Source organism: Amblyomma americanum, chromosome 7 (genome assembly GCF_052857255.1).
Source record: "Amblyomma americanum isolate KBUSLIRL-KWMA chromosome 7, ASM5285725v1, whole genome shotgun sequence".
Taxonomy (NCBI): domain Eukaryota; kingdom Metazoa; phylum Arthropoda; class Arachnida; order Ixodida; family Ixodidae; genus Amblyomma; species Amblyomma americanum.
The window spans coordinates 171,449,603-171,465,691 of NC_135503.1; positions in this window are offsets into that span (position 1 = coordinate 171,449,603).

The window sequence follows — 16,089 nt, forward strand, 5'->3', positions numbered from 1 at the left end:
GATTTGAAGTATAGTATTCAAAACAGCGCTTGTCCTCGTGCTGTCAAAACAGCCACGTTATAATTATTGATTTGAAGTATAGTATTCCAAACAGCGCTTGTCTTCGTGCTGTCAAAACAGCCAAGTTATAAATATTGATTTGAAGCATAGTATTCCAAACAGCGCTTTTCTTCGTGCTGTCAAAACAGCCACATTTTAATTATTGATTTGAAGTATAGTATTAAAAACAGCGCTTTTCTTCGTGCTCTCAAAACAGCCACGTTATAATTATTGATTTGAACCATATTATTCCAAACTGCGCTTGCCCTCGTGCTCTCAAAACCGCCACGTTATAATTATTGACTTGAAGTATAGTATTCCAAACAGCGCTTGTCTTCGCGCTGTCTAAACAGCCACGTTATAATTATTGATTTGAAGCATAGTATTCCAAACTGCGCTTGTCGTCGTGCTGTCAAAATAGCCGCGTTATAATTATTGATTTGAAGCATAGTATTCCAAACAGCGCTTTTCTTCGTGCTGTCAAAATAGCCACGTTATAATTATTGATTTTGGAGCATAGTATTCCAAACTGCGCTTTTTTCGTGCTGTGTAAATAGCAACGTTATAATTATTGATTTCAAGTATAGTATTCCAAACAGCGCTTGTCTTCGTGCTGTCAAAACAGCCACGTTATAATTATTTATTTGAAGCATAGTATTCCAATCTGCGCTTGTCCTCGTGCTCTCAAAACAGCCACGTTATAATTATTGATTTGAAGTATAGTATTCCAAACAGCGCTTGTCTTCGTGCTGTCAAAACAGCCACGTTATAATTATTGATTTCAAGCATAGTATTCCAAACTGCGCTTGACTTCGTGCTGTCAAAACAGACACATTATAATTATTGATTTGAAGCATAGTATTCCAAACTGAGCTTGTCTTCGTGCTGTCAAAACAGCCACGTTATAATTATTGATTTGAAGCATAGTGTTCCAAACTGCGCTTGCCCTCGTGCTGTGAAAACAGCTTGTTATATTTATTGGTTTGAAGCATAGTATTCCAAACAGCGCTTGACTTCGTGCTGTCAAAAAAGCCACGTTATAATTATTGATTTGAAGCATAGTATTCCAAACTGCGCTTGTCTTCGTGCTGTCAAAACAGTCAGGTTATAATTATTGGTTTGAAGCATAGTATTCCAAACAGCGCTTGACTTCGTGCTGTCAAAAAAGCCACGTTATAATTATTGATTTGAAGCATAGTATTCCAAACTGCGCTTGTCTTCGTGCTGTCAAAACAGCCAGGTTATAATTATTGATTTGAAGCATAGTATTCCAAACTGCGCTTGCCCTCGTGCTGTCCAAACAGCCACGTTATAATTATTGATTTGAAGCATAGTATTCCAAACAGCGCTTGACTTCGTGTTGTCAAAACAGCCACGTTATAAATATTGATTTGAACCATAGTATTCCAAACTGCGCTTGCCCTCGTGCTCTCAAAACAGCCACGTTATAAATATTGATTTTAATAGTATTCCAAACAGCGCTTGTCTTCGTGCTGTGAAAACAGCCACGTTATAATTATTGATTTGAAGAATAGTATTCCAAACAGCGCTTTTCTTCGTGCAGTCAAAACAGCCAAGTTATAATTATAGATTTGAAGCATAGTATTGCAAACAGCGCTTTTCTTCGTGCTGTCAAAACAGCCACGTTATAATTATTGATTTGAGGTTTAGTACTCCAAACAGCTCTTGTCTTCGTGCTGTCAAAACAGCCACGTTATAATTATTGATTTGAAGTATAGTATTCAAAACAGCGCTTGTCCTCGTGCTGTCAAAACAGCCACGTTATAATTATTGATTTGAAGTATAGTATTCCAAACAGCGCTTGTCTTCGTGCTGTCAAAACAGCCAAGTTATAAATATTGATTTGAAGCATAGTATTCCAAACAGCGCTTTTCTTCGTGCTGTCAAAACAGCCACATTTTAATTATTGATTTGAAGTATAGTATTAAAAACAGCGCTTTTCTTCGTGCTCTCAAAACAGCCACGTTATAATTATTGATTTGAACCATATTATTCCAAACTGCGCTTGCCCTCGTGCTCTCAAAACCGCCACGTTATAATTATTGACTTGAAGTATAGTATTCCAAACAGCGCTTGTCTTCGCGCTGTCTAAACAGCCACGTTATAATTATTGATTTGAAGCATAGTATTCCAAACTGCGCTTGTCGTCGTGCTGTCAAAATAGCCGCGTTATAATTATTGATTTGAAGCATAGTATTCCAAACAGCGCTTTTCTTCGTGCTGTCAAAATAGCCACGTTATAATTATTGATTTGGAGCATAGTATTCCAAACTGCGCTTTTTTCGTGCTGTGTAAATAGCAACGTTATAATTATTGATTTCAAGTATAGTATTCCAAACAGCGCTTGTCTTCGTGCTGTCAAAACAGCCACGTTATAATTATTTATTTGAAGCATAGTATTCCAATCTGCGCTTGTCCTCGTGCTCTCAAAACAACCACGTTATAATTATAGATTTGAAGTATAGTATTCCAAACAGCGCTTGTCTTCGTGCTGTCAAAACAGCCACGTTATAATTATTGATTTCAAGCATAGTATTCCAAACTGCGCTTGACTTCGTGCTGTCAAAACAGACACATTATAATTATTGATTTGAAGCATAGTATTCCAAACTGAGCTTGTCTTCGTGCTGTCAAAACAGCCACGTTATAATTATTGATTTGAAGCATAGTGTTCCAAACTGCGCTTGCCCTCGTGCTGTGAAAACAGCTTGTTATATATATTGGTTTGAAGCATAGTATTCCAAACAGCGCTTGACTTCGTGCTGTCAAAAAAGCCACGTTATAATTATTGATTTGAAGCATAGTATTCCAAACTGCGCTTGTCTTCGTGCTGTCAAAACAGTCAGGTTATAATTATTGGTTTGAAGCATAGTATTCCAAACAGCGCTTGACTTCGTGCTGTCAAAAAAGCCACGTTATAATTATTGATTTGAAGCATAGTATTCCAAACTGCGCTTGTCTTCGTGCTGTCAAAACAGCCACGTTATAAATATTGATTTGAACCATAGTATTCCAAACTGCGCTTGCCCTCGTGCTCTCAAAACAGCCACGTTATAAATATTGATTTTAATAGTATTCCAAACAGCGCTTGTCTTCGTGCTGTGAAAACAGCCACGTTATAATTATTGATTTGAAGCATAGTATTCCAAACAGCGCTTGTCTTCGCGCTGTCTAAACAGCCACGTTATAATTATTGATTTGAAGCATAGTATTCCAAACTGCGCTTGTCGTCGTGCTGTCAAAACAGCCACGTTATAATTATTGATTTGAAGCATAATATTCCAAACTGCGCTTGCCCTCGTGCTGTCAAAACAGCAAATTTATAATTATTGATTTGAAGCACAGTATTCCAAACAGCGCTTTTCTTCGTGCTGTCAAAACAGCCACGTTATAATTATTGATTTGAAGTATAGTATTCCAAACAGCGCTTGTCCTCGTGCTGTCAAAACAGCCACGTTATAATTATTGATTTGAAGTATAGTATTCCAAACAGCGCTTGTCTTCGTGCTGTGAAAACAGCCACGTTATAAATATTGATTTGAAGCATAGTATTCCAAACAGCGCTTGTCTTCGCGCTGTCTAAACAGCTACGTTATAATTATTGATTTGAAGCATAGTATTACAAACTGCGCTTGTCGTCGTGCTGTCAAAACAGCCACGTTTTAATTATTGATTTGAAGCATATTATTCCAAACTGCGCTTGCCCTCGTGCTGTCAAAACAGCAAATTTATAATTATTGATTTGAAGCACAGTGTTCCAAACAGCGCGTTTCTTCGTGCTGTCAAAACAGCCGCGTTATAATTAAAAATTTGAAGTATAGTATTCCAAACAGCGCTTGTCCTCGTGCTGTCAAAACAGCCACGTTATAATTATTGATTTGAAGTATAGTATTCCAAACAGCGCTTGTCTTCGTGCTGTCAAAACAGCCAAGTTATAAATATTGATTTGAATCATAGTATTCCAAACAGCGCTTGCCCTCGTGCTCTCAAAACAGCCACGTTACAATTATTGATTTGAAGTATAGTATTCCAAACAGCGCTTGTCTTCGTGCTGTCAAAACAGCCACGTTATAATTATTGATTTGAAGCTTAGTATTCCAAACAGCGTTTGTCTTCGCGCTGTCTAAACAGCCACGTTATAATTATTGATTTGAAGCATAGTATTCCAAACTGCGCTTGTCGTCGTGCTGTCAAAACAGCCGCGTTATAATTATTGATTTGAAGCATAGTATTCCAAACAGCGCTTTTATTCGTGCTGTCAAAATAGCCACGTTATAAATATTGATTTGGAGCATAGTATTCCAAACAGCGCTTTTCTTCGTGCTGTCAAAACAGCCACATTTTAATTATTGATTTGAAGTATAGTATTAAAAACAGCGCTTTTCTTCGTGCTCTCAAAACAGCCACGTTATAATTATTGATTTGAACCATATTATTCCAAACTGCGCTTGCCCTCGTGCTCTCAAAACCGCCACGTTATAATTATTGACTTGAAGTATAGTATTCCAAACAGCGCTTGTCTTCGCGCTGTCTAAACAGCCACGTTATAATTATTGATTTGAAGCATAGTATTCCAAACTGCGCTTGTCGTCGTGCTGTCAAAATAGCCGCGTTATAATTATTGATTTGAAGCATAGTATTCCAAACAGCGCTTTTCTTCGTGCTGTCAAAATAGCCACGTTATAATTATTGATTTTGGAGCATAGTATTCCAAACTGCGCTTTTTTCGTGCTGTGTAAATAGCAACGTTATAATTATTGATTTCAAGTATAGTATTCCAAACAGCGCTTGTCTTCGTGCTGTCAAAACAGCCACGTTATAATTATTTATTTGAAGCATAGTATTCCAATCTGCGCTTGTCCTCGTGCTCTCAAAACAGCCACGTTATAATTATTGATTTGAAGTATAGTATTCCAAACAGCGCTTGTCTTCGTGCTGTCAAAACAGCCACGTTATAATTATTGATTTCAAGCATAGTATTCCAAACTGCGCTTGACTTCGTGCTGTCAAAACAGACACATTATAATTATTGATTTGAAGCATAGTATTCCAAACTGAGCTTGTCTTCGTGCTGTCAAAACAGCCACGTTATAATTATTGATTTGAAGCATAGTGTTCCAAACTGCGCTTGCCCTCGTGCTGTGAAAACAGCTTGTTATATTTATTGGTTTGAAGCATAGTATTCCAAACAGCGCTTGACTTCGTGCTGTCAAAAAAGCCACGTTATAATTATTGATTTGAAGCATAGTATTCCAAACTGCGCTTGTCTTCGTGCTGTCAAAACAGTCAGGTTATAATTATTGGTTTGAAGCATAGTATTCCAAACAGCGCTTGACTTCGTGCTGTCAAAAAAGCCACGTTATAATTATTGATTTGAAGCATAGTATTCCAAACTGCGCTTGTCTTCGTGCTGTCAAAACAGCCAGGTTATAATTATTGATTTGAAGCATAGTATTCCAAACTGCGCTTGCCCTCGTGCTGTCCAAACAGCCACGTTATAATTATTGATTTGAAGCATAGTATTCCAAACAGCGCTTGACTTCGTGTTGTCAAAACAGCCACGTTATAAATATTGATTTGAACCATAGTATTCCAAACTGCGCTTGCCCTCGTGCTCTCAAAACAGCCACGTTATAAATATTGATTTTAATAGTATTCCAAACAGCGCTTGTCTTCGTGCTGTGAAAACAGCCACGTTATAATTATTGATTTGAAGAATAGTATTCCAAACAGCGCTTTTCTTCGTGCAGTCAAAACAGCCAAGTTATAATTATAGATTTGAAGCATAGTATTGCAAACAGCGCTTTTCTTCGTGCTGTCAAAACAGCCACGTTATAATTATTGATTTGAGGTTTAGTACTCCAAACAGCTCTTGTCTTCGTGCTGTCAAAACAGCCACGTTATAATTATTGATTTGAAGTATAGTATTCAAAACAGCGCTTGTCCTCGTGCTGTCAAAACAGCCACGTTATAATTATTGATTTGAAGTATAGTATTCCAAACAGCGCTTGTCTTCGTGCTGTCAAAACAGCCAAGTTATAAATATTGATTTGAAGCATAGTATTCCAAACAGCGCTTTTCTTCGTGCTGTCAAAACAGCCACATTTTAATTATTGATTTGAAGTATAGTATTAAAAACAGCGCTTTTCTTCGTGCTCTCAAAACAGCCACGTTATAATTATTGATTTGAACCATATTATTCCAAACTGCGCTTGCCCTCGTGCTCTCAAAACCGCCACGTTATAATTATTGACTTGAAGTATAGTATTCCAAACAGCGCTTGTCTTCGCGCTGTCTAAACAGCCACGTTATAATTATTGATTTGAAGCATAGTATTCCAAACTGCGCTTGTCGTCGTGCTGTCAAAATAGCCGCGTTATAATTATTGATTTGAAGCATAGTATTCCAAACAGCGCTTTTCTTCGTGCTGTCAAAATAGCCACGTTATAATTATTGATTTGGAGCATAGTATTCCAAACTGCGCTTTTTTCGTGCTGTGTAAATAGCAACGTTATAATTATTGATTTCAAGTATAGTATTCCAAACAGCGCTTGTCTTCGTGCTGTCAAAACAGCCACGTTATAATTATTTATTTGAAGCATAGTATTCCAATCTGCGCTTGTCCTCGTGCTCTCAAAACAACCACGTTATAATTATAGATTTGAAGTATAGTATTCCAAACAGCGCTTGTCTTCGTGCTGTCAAAACAGCCACGTTATAATTATTGATTTCAAGCATAGTATTCCAAACTGCGCTTGACTTCGTGCTGTCAAAACAGACACATTATAATTATTGATTTGAAGCATAGTATTCCAAACTGAGCTTGTCTTCGTGCTGTCAAAACAGCCACGTTATAATTATTGATTTGAAGCATAGTGTTCCAAACTGCGCTTGCCCTCGTGCTGTGAAAACAGCTTGTTATATATATTGGTTTGAAGCATAGTATTCCAAACAGCGCTTGACTTCGTGCTGTCAAAAAAGCCACGTTATAATTATTGATTTGAAGCATAGTATTCCAAACTGCGCTTGTCTTCGTGCTGTCAAAACAGTCAGGTTATAATTATTGGTTTGAAGCATAGTATTCCAAACAGCGCTTGACTTCGTGCTGTCAAAAAAGCCACGTTATAATTATTGATTTGAAGCATAGTATTCCAAACTGCGCTTGTCTTCGTGCTGTCAAAACAGCCAGGTTATAATTATTGATTTGAAGCATAGTATTCCAAACTGCGCTTGCCCTCGTGCTGTCCAAACAGCCACGTTATAATTATTGATTTGAAGCATAGTATTCCAAACAGCGCTTGACTTCGTGTTGTCAAAACAGCCACGTTATAAATATTGATTTGAACCATAGTATTCCAAACTGCGCTTGCCCTCGTGCTCTCAAAACAGCCACGTTATAAATATTGATTTTAATAGTATTCCAAACAGCGCTTGTCTTCGTGCTGTGAAAACAGCCACGTTATAATTATTGATTTGAAGCATAGTATTCCAAACAGCGCTTGTCTTCGCGCTGTCTAAACAGCCACGTTATAATTATTGATTTGAAGCATAGTATTCCAAACTGCGCTTGTCGTCGTGCTGTCAAAACAGCCACGTTATAATTATTGATTTGAAGCATAATATTCCAAACTGCGCTTGCCCTCGTGCTGTCAAAACAGCAAATTTATAATTATTGATTTGAAGCACAGTATTCCAAACAGCGCTTTTCTTCGTGCTGTCAAAACAGCCACGTTATAATTATTGATTTGAAGTATAGTATTCCAAACAGCGCTTGTCCTCGTGCTGTCAAAACAGCCACGTTATAATTATTGATTTGAAGTATAGTATTCCAAACAGCGCTTGTCTTCGTGCTGTGAAAACAGCCACGTTATAAATATTGATTTGAAGCATAGTATTCCAAACAGCGCTTGTCTTCGCGCTGTCTAAACAGCTACGTTATAATTATTGATTTGAAGCATAGTATTACAAACTGCGCTTGTCGTCGTGCTGTCAAAACAGCCACGTTTTAATTATTGATTTGAAGCATATTATTCCAAACTGCGCTTGCCCTCGTGCTGTCAAAACAGCAAATTTATAATTATTGATTTGAAGCACAGTGTTCCAAACAGCGCGTTTCTTCGTGCTGTCAAAACAGCCGCGTTATAATTAAAAATTTGAAGTATAGTATTCCAAACAGCGCTTGTCCTCGTGCTGTCAAAACAGCCACGTTATAATTATTGATTTGAAGTATAGTATTCCAAACAGCGCTTGTCTTCGTGCTGTCAAAACAGCCAAGTTATAAATATTGATTTGAATCATAGTATTCCAAACAGCGCTTGCCCTCGTGCTCTCAAAACAGCCACGTTACAATTATTGATTTGAAGTATAGTATTCCAAACAGCGCTTGTCTTCGTGCTGTCAAAACAGCCACGTTATAATTATTGATTTGAAGCTTAGTATTCCAAACAGCGTTTGTCTTCGCGCTGTCTAAACAGCCACGTTATAATTATTGATTTGAAGCATAGTATTCCAAACTGCGCTTGTCGTCGTGCTGTCAAAACAGCCGCGTTATAATTATTGATTTGAAGCATAGTATTCCAAACAGCGCTTTTATTCGTGCTGTCAAAATAGCCACGTTATAAATATTGATTTGGAGCATAGTATTCCAAACTGCGCTTTTTTCGTGCTGTCTAAACAGCAACGTTATAATTATTGATTTCAAGTAGAGTATTCCAAACAGCGCTTGTCTTCGTGTTGTCAAAACAGCCACGTTATAATTATTTATTTGAAGCATAGTATTCCAAACTGCGCTTGTCCTCGTGCTCTCAAAACAACCACGTTATAATTATTGATTTGAAGTATAGTATTCCAAACAGCGCTTGTCTTCGTGCTGTCACAACAGCCACGTTATAAATTTTTTGATTTGAAGCATAGTATTCCAAACAGCGCTTCTCTTCTTGCTGTCGAAACAGCCACGTTATAATTATTGATTTCAAGCATAGTATTCCAAACTGCGCTTGTCTTCGTGCTGTCATACCAGACACAGTATAATTATTGATTTGAAGCATAGTATTCCAAACTGAGCTTGTCTTCGTGCTGTCAAAACAGCCGAGTTATAATTATAGATATGAAGCATAGTATTCCAAACAGCGCTTTTCTTCGTGCAGTCAAAACAGCCACGTTATAATTATTGATTTAAAGCATAGTATTCCAAACAGCGCTTGTCTTCGTGCTGTCAAAACAGCCACGTTATAATTATTGATTTGAAGTATAGTATTCCAAACAGCGCTTGTCCTCGTGCTGTCAAAACAGCCACGTTATAATTATTGATTTGAAGTATAGTATTCCAAACTGCGCTTGTCGTCGTGCTGTCAAAACAGCCATGTTATTATTATTGATTTGAAGCATAATATTCCAAACTGCGCTTGCCCTCGTGCAGTCAAAACAGCAAATTTATAATTATTGATTTGAAGCACAGTATTCCAAACAGCGCTTTTCTTCGTGCTGTCAAAACAGCCACGTAATAATTATTGATTTGAAGTATAGTATTCCAAACAGCGCTTGTCCTCGTGCTGTCAAAACAGCCACGTTATAATTATTGATTTGAAGTATAGTATTCCAAACAGCGCTTGTCTTCGTGCTGTGAAAACAGCCACGTTTTAATTACTTATTTGAAGCATAGTATTCCAAACAGCGCTTGTCTTCGCGCTGTCTAAACAGCCACGTTATAATTATTGATTTGAAGCATAGTATTCCAAACTGCGCTTGTCGTCGTGCTGTCAAAACAGCCACGTTATAATTATTGATTTGAAGCATAATATTCCAAACTGCGCATGCCCACGTGCTGTCAAAACAGCAAATTTATAATTATTGATTTGAAGCACAGTATTCCAAACAGCGCTTTTCTTCGTGCTGTCAAAACAGCCACGTTATAATTATTGATTTGAAGTATAGTATTCCAAACAGCGCTTGTCTTCGTGCTGTCAAAACAGCCAAGCTATAAATATTGATTTGAAGCATAGTATTCTAAACAGCGCTTGCCCTCGTGCTCTCAAAACAGCCACGTTATAATTATTGATTTGAAGTATAGTATTCCAAACAGCGCTTGTCTTCGTGCTGTCAAAACAGCCACGTTATAATTATTGATTTGAAGCATAGTATTCCAAACAGCGCTTGTCTTCGCGCTGTCTAAACAGCCACGTTATAATTATTGATTTGAAGCATAGTATTCCAAACTGCGCTTGTCGTCGTGCTGTCAAAATAGCCGCGTTATAATTATTGATTTGAAGCATAGTATTCCAAACAGCGCTTTTCTTCGTGCTGTCAAAATAGCCACGTTATAATTATTGATTTGGAGCATAGTATTCCAAACTGCGCTTTTTTCGTGCTGTCAAAACAGCCAAGTTATAAATATTGATTTGAAGCATAGTATTCCAAACAGCGCTTTTCTTCGTGCTGTCAAAACAGCCACATTTTAATTATTGATTTGAAGTATAGTATTAAAAACAGCGCTTTTCTTCGTGCTCTCAAAACAGCCACGTTATAATTATTGATTTGAACCATATTATTCCAAACTGCGCTTGCCCTCGTGCTCTCAAAACCGCCACGTTATAATTATTGACTTGAAGTATAGTATTCCAAACAGCGCTTGTCTTCGCGCTGTCTAAACAGCCACGTTATAATTATTGATTTGAAGCATAGTATTCCAAACTGCGCTTGTCGTCGTGCTGTCAAAATAGCCGCGTTATAATTATTGATTTGAAGCATAGTATTCCAAACAGCGCTTTTCTTCGTGCTGTCAAAATAGCCACGTTATAATTATTGATTTGGAGCATAGTATTCCAAACTGCGCTTTTTTCGTGCTGTGTAAATAGCAACGTTATAATTATTGATTTCAAGTATAGTATTCCAAACAGCGCTTGTCTTCGTGCTGTCAAAACAGCCACGTTATAATTATTTATTTGAAGCATAGTATTCCAATCTGCGCTTGTCCTCGTGCTCTCAAAACAACCACGTTATAATTATAGATTTGAAGTATAGTATTCCAAACAGCGCTTGTCTTCGTGCTGTCAAAACAGCCACGTTATAATTATTGATTTCAAGCATAGTATTCCAAACTGCGCTTGACTTCGTGCTGTCAAAACAGACACATTATAATTATTGATTTGAAGCATAGTATTCCAAACTGAGCTTGTCTTCGTGCTGTCAAAACAGCCACGTTATAATTATTGATTTGAAGCATAGTGTTCCAAACTGCGCTTGCCCTCGTGCTGTGAAAACAGCTTGTTATAATTATTGGTTTGAAGCATAGTATTCCAAACAGCGCTTGACTTCGTGCTGTCAAAAAAGCCACGTTATAATTATTGATTTGAAGCATAGTATTCCAAACTGCGCTTGTCTTCGTGCTGTCAAAACAGTCAGGTTATAATTATTGGTTTGAAGCATAGTATTCCAAACAGCGCTTGACTTCGTGCTGTCAAAAAAGCCACGTTATAATTATTGATTTGAAGCATAGTATTCCAAACTGCGCTTGTCTTCGTGCTGTCAAAACAGCCAGGTTATAATTAATGATTTGAAGCATAGTATTCCAAACTGCGCTTGCCCTCGTGCTGTCCAAACAGCCACGTTATAATTATTGATTTGAAGCATAGTATTCCAAACAGCGCTTGACTTCGTGTTGTCAAAACAGCCACGTTATAAATATTGATTTGAACCATAGTATTCCAAACTGCGCTTGCCCTCGTGCTCTCAAAACAGCCACGTTATAAATATTGATTTTAATAGTATTCCAAACAGCGCTTGTCTTCGTGCTGTGAAAACAGCCACGTTATAATTATTGATTTGAAGCATAGTATTCCAAACAGCGCTTGTCTTCGCGCTGTCTAAACAGCCACGTTATAATTATTGATTTGAAGCATAGTATTCCAAACTGCGCTTGTCGTCGTGCTGTCAAAACAGCCACGTTATAATTATTGATTTGAAGCATAATATTCCAAACTGCGCTTGCCCTCGTGCTGTCAAAACAGCAAATTTATAATTATTGATTTGAAGCACAGTATTCCAAACAGCGCTTTTCTTCGTGCTGTCAAAACAGCCACGTTATAATTATTGATTTGAAGTATAGTATTCCAAACAGCGCTTGTCCTCGTGCTGTCAAAACAGCCACGTTATAATTATTGATTTGAAGTATAGTATTCCAAACAGCGCTTGTCTTCGTGCTGTGAAAACAGCCACGTTATAAATATTGATTTGAAGCATAGTATTCCAAACAGCGCTTGTCTTCGCGCTGTCTAAACAGCTACGTTATAATTATTGATTTGAAGCATAGTATTACAAACTGCGCTTGTCGTCGTGCTGTCAAAACAGCCACGTTTTATTTATTGATTTGAAGCATATTATTCCAAACTGCGCTTGCCCTCGTGCTGTCAAAACAGCAAATTTATAATTATTGATTTGAAGCACAGTGTTCCAAACAGCGCGTTTCTTCGTGCTGTCAAAACAGCCGCGTTATAATTAAAAATTTGAAGTATAGTATTCCAAACAGCGCTTGTCCTCGTGCTGTCAAAACAGCCACGTTATAATTATTGATTTGAAGTATAGTATTCCAAACAGCGCTTGTCTTCGTGCTGTCAAAACAGCCAAGTTATAAATATTGATTTGAATCATAGTATTCCAAACAGCGCTTGTCTTCGTGCTGTCACAACAGCCACGTTATAAATTTTTTGATTTGAAGCATAGTATTCCAAACAGCGCTTCTCTTCTTGCTGTCGAAACAGCCACGTTATAATTATTGATTTCAAGCATAGTATTCCAAACTGCGCTTGTCTTCGTGCTGTCATACCAGACACAGTATAATTATTGATTTGAAGCATAGTATTCCAAACTGCGCTTGTCGTCGTGCTGTCAAAACAGCCGCGTTATAATTATTGATTTGAAGCATAGTATTCCAAACAGCGCTTCTCTTCTTGCTGTCGAAACAGCCACGTTATAATTATTGATTTCAAGCATAGTATTCCAAACTGCGCTTGTCTTCGTGCTGTCATACCAGACACAGTATAATTATTGATTTGAAGCATAGTATTCCAAACTGAGCTTGTCTTCGTGCTGTCAAAACAGCCGAGTTATAATTATAGATATGAAGCATAGTATTCCAAACAGCGCTTTTCTTCGTGCAGTCAAAAGAGCCACGTTATAATTATTGATTTAAAGCATAGTATTCCAAACAGCGCTTGTCTTCGTGCTGTCAAAACAGCCACGTTATAATTATTGATTTGAAGTATAGTATTCCAAACAGCGCTTGTCCTCGTGCTGTCAAAACAGCCACGTTATAATTATTGATTTGAAGTATAGTATTCCAAACTGCGCTTGTCGTCGTGCTGTCAAAACAGCCATGTTATTATTATTGATTTGAAGCATAATATTCCAAACTGCGCTTGCCCTCGTGCTGTCAAAACAGCAAATTTATAATTATTGATTTGAAGCACAGTATTCCAAACAGCGCTTTTCTTCGTGCTGTCAAAACAGCCACGTAATAATTATTGATTTGAAGTATAGTATTCCAAACAGCGCTTGTCCTCGTGCTGTCAAAACAGCCAAGTTATAATTATTGATTTGAAGTATAGTATTCCAAACAGCGCTTGTCTTCGTGCTGTGAAAACAGCCACGTTTTAATTACTTATTTGAAGCATAGTATTCCAAACAGCGCTTGTCTTCGCGCTGTCTAAACAGCCACGTTATAATTATTGATTTGAAGCATAGTATTCCAAACTGCGCTTGTCGTCGTGCTGTCAAAACAGCCACGTTATAATTATTGATTTGAAGCATAATATTCCAAACTGCGCATGCCCTCGTGCTGTCAAAACAGCAAATTTATAATTATTGATTTGAAGCACAGTATTCCAAACAGCGCTTTTCTTCGTGCTGTCAAAACAGCCACGTTATAATTATTGATTTGAAGTATAGTATTCCAAACAGCGCTTGTCTTCGTGCTGTCAAAACAGCCAAGCTATAAATATTGATTTGAAGCATAGTATTCTAAACAGCGCTTGCCCTCGTGCTCTCAAAACAGCCACGTTATAATTATTGATTTGAAGTATAGTATTCCAAACAGCGCTTGTCTTCGTGCTGTCAAAACAGCCACGTTATAATTATTGATTTGAAGCATAGTATTCCAAACAGCGCCTGTCTTCGCGCTGTCTAAACAGCCACGTTATAATTATTGATTTGAAGCATAGTATTCCAAACTGCGCTTGTCGTCGTGCTGTCAAAATAGCCGCGTTATAATTATTGATTTGAAGCATAGTATTCCAAACAGCGCTTTTCTTCGTGCTGTCAAAATAGCCACGTTATAATTATTGATTTGGAGCATAGTATTCCAAACTGCGCTTTTTTCGTGCTGTCAAAACAGCCAAGTTATAAATATTGATTTGAAGCATAGTATTCCAAACAGCGCTTTTCTTCGTGCTGTCAAAACAGCCACATTTTAATTATTGATTTGAAGTATAGTAATAAAAACAGCGCTTTTCTTCGTGCTCTCAAAACAGCCACGTTATAATTATTGATTTGAACCATATTATTCCAAACTGCGCTTGCCCTCGTGCTCTCAAAACCGCCACGTTATAATTATTGACTTGAAGTATAGTATTCCAAACAGCGCTTGTCTTCGCGCTGTCTAAACAGCCACGTTATAATTATTGATTTGAAGCATAGTATTCCAAACTGCGCTTGTCGTCGTGCTGTCAAAATAGCCGCGTTATAATTATTGATTTGAAGCATAGTATTCCAAACAGCGCTTTTCTTCGTGCTGTCAAAATAGCCACGTTATAATTATTGATTTGGAGCATAGTATTCCAAACTGCGCTTTTTTCGTGCTGTGTAAATAGCAACGTTATAATTATTGATTTCAAGTATAGTATTCCAAACAGCGCTTGTCTTCGTGCTGTCAAAACAGCCACGTTATAATTATTTATTTGAAGCATAGTATTCCAATCTGCGCTTGTCCTCGTGCTCTCAAAACAACCACGTTATAATTATAGATTTGAAGTATAGTATTCCAAACAGCGCTTGTCTTCGTGCTGTCAAAACAGCCACGTTATAATTATTGATTTCAAGCATAGTATTCCAAACTGCGCTTGACTTCGTGCTGTCAAAACAGACACATTATAATTATTGATTTGAAGCATAGTATTCCAAACTGAGCTTGTCTTCGTGCTGTCAAAACAGCCACGTTATAATTATTGATTTGAAGCATAGTGTTCCAAACTGCGCTTGCCCTCGTGCTGTGAAAACAGCTTGTTATAATTATTGGTTTGAAGCATAGTATTCCAAACAGCGCTTGACTTCGTGCTGTCAAAAAAGCCACGTTATAATTATTGATTTGAAGCATAGTATTCCAAACTGCGCTTGTCTTCGTGCTGTCAAAACAGTCAGGTTATAATTATTGGTTTGAAGCATAGTATTCCAAACATCGCTTGACTTCGTGCTGTCAAAAAAGCCACGTTATAATTATTGATTTGAAGCATAGTATTCCAAACTGCGCTTGTCTTCGTGCTGTCAAAACAGCCAGGTTATAATTATTGATTTGAAGCATAGTATTCCAAACTGCGCTTGCCCTCGTGCTGTCCAAACAGCCACGTTATAATTATTGATTTGAAGCATAGTATTCCAAACAGCGCTTGACTTCGTGTTGTCAAAACAGCCACGTTATAAATATTGATTTGAACCATAGTATTCCAAACTGCGCTTGCCCTCGTGCTCTCAAAACAGCCACGTTATAAATATTGATTTTAATAGTATTCCAAACAGCGCTTGTCTTCGTGCTGTGAAAACAGCCACGTTATAATTATTGATTTGAAGCATAGTATTCCAAACAGCGCTTGTCTTCGCGCTGTCTAAACAGCCACGTTATAATTATTGATTTGAAGCATAGTATTCCAAACTGCGCTTGTCGTCGTGCTGTCAAAACAGCCACGTTATAATTATTGATTTGAAGCATAATATTCCAAACTGCGCTTGCCCTCGTGCTGTCAAAACAGCAAATTTATAATTATT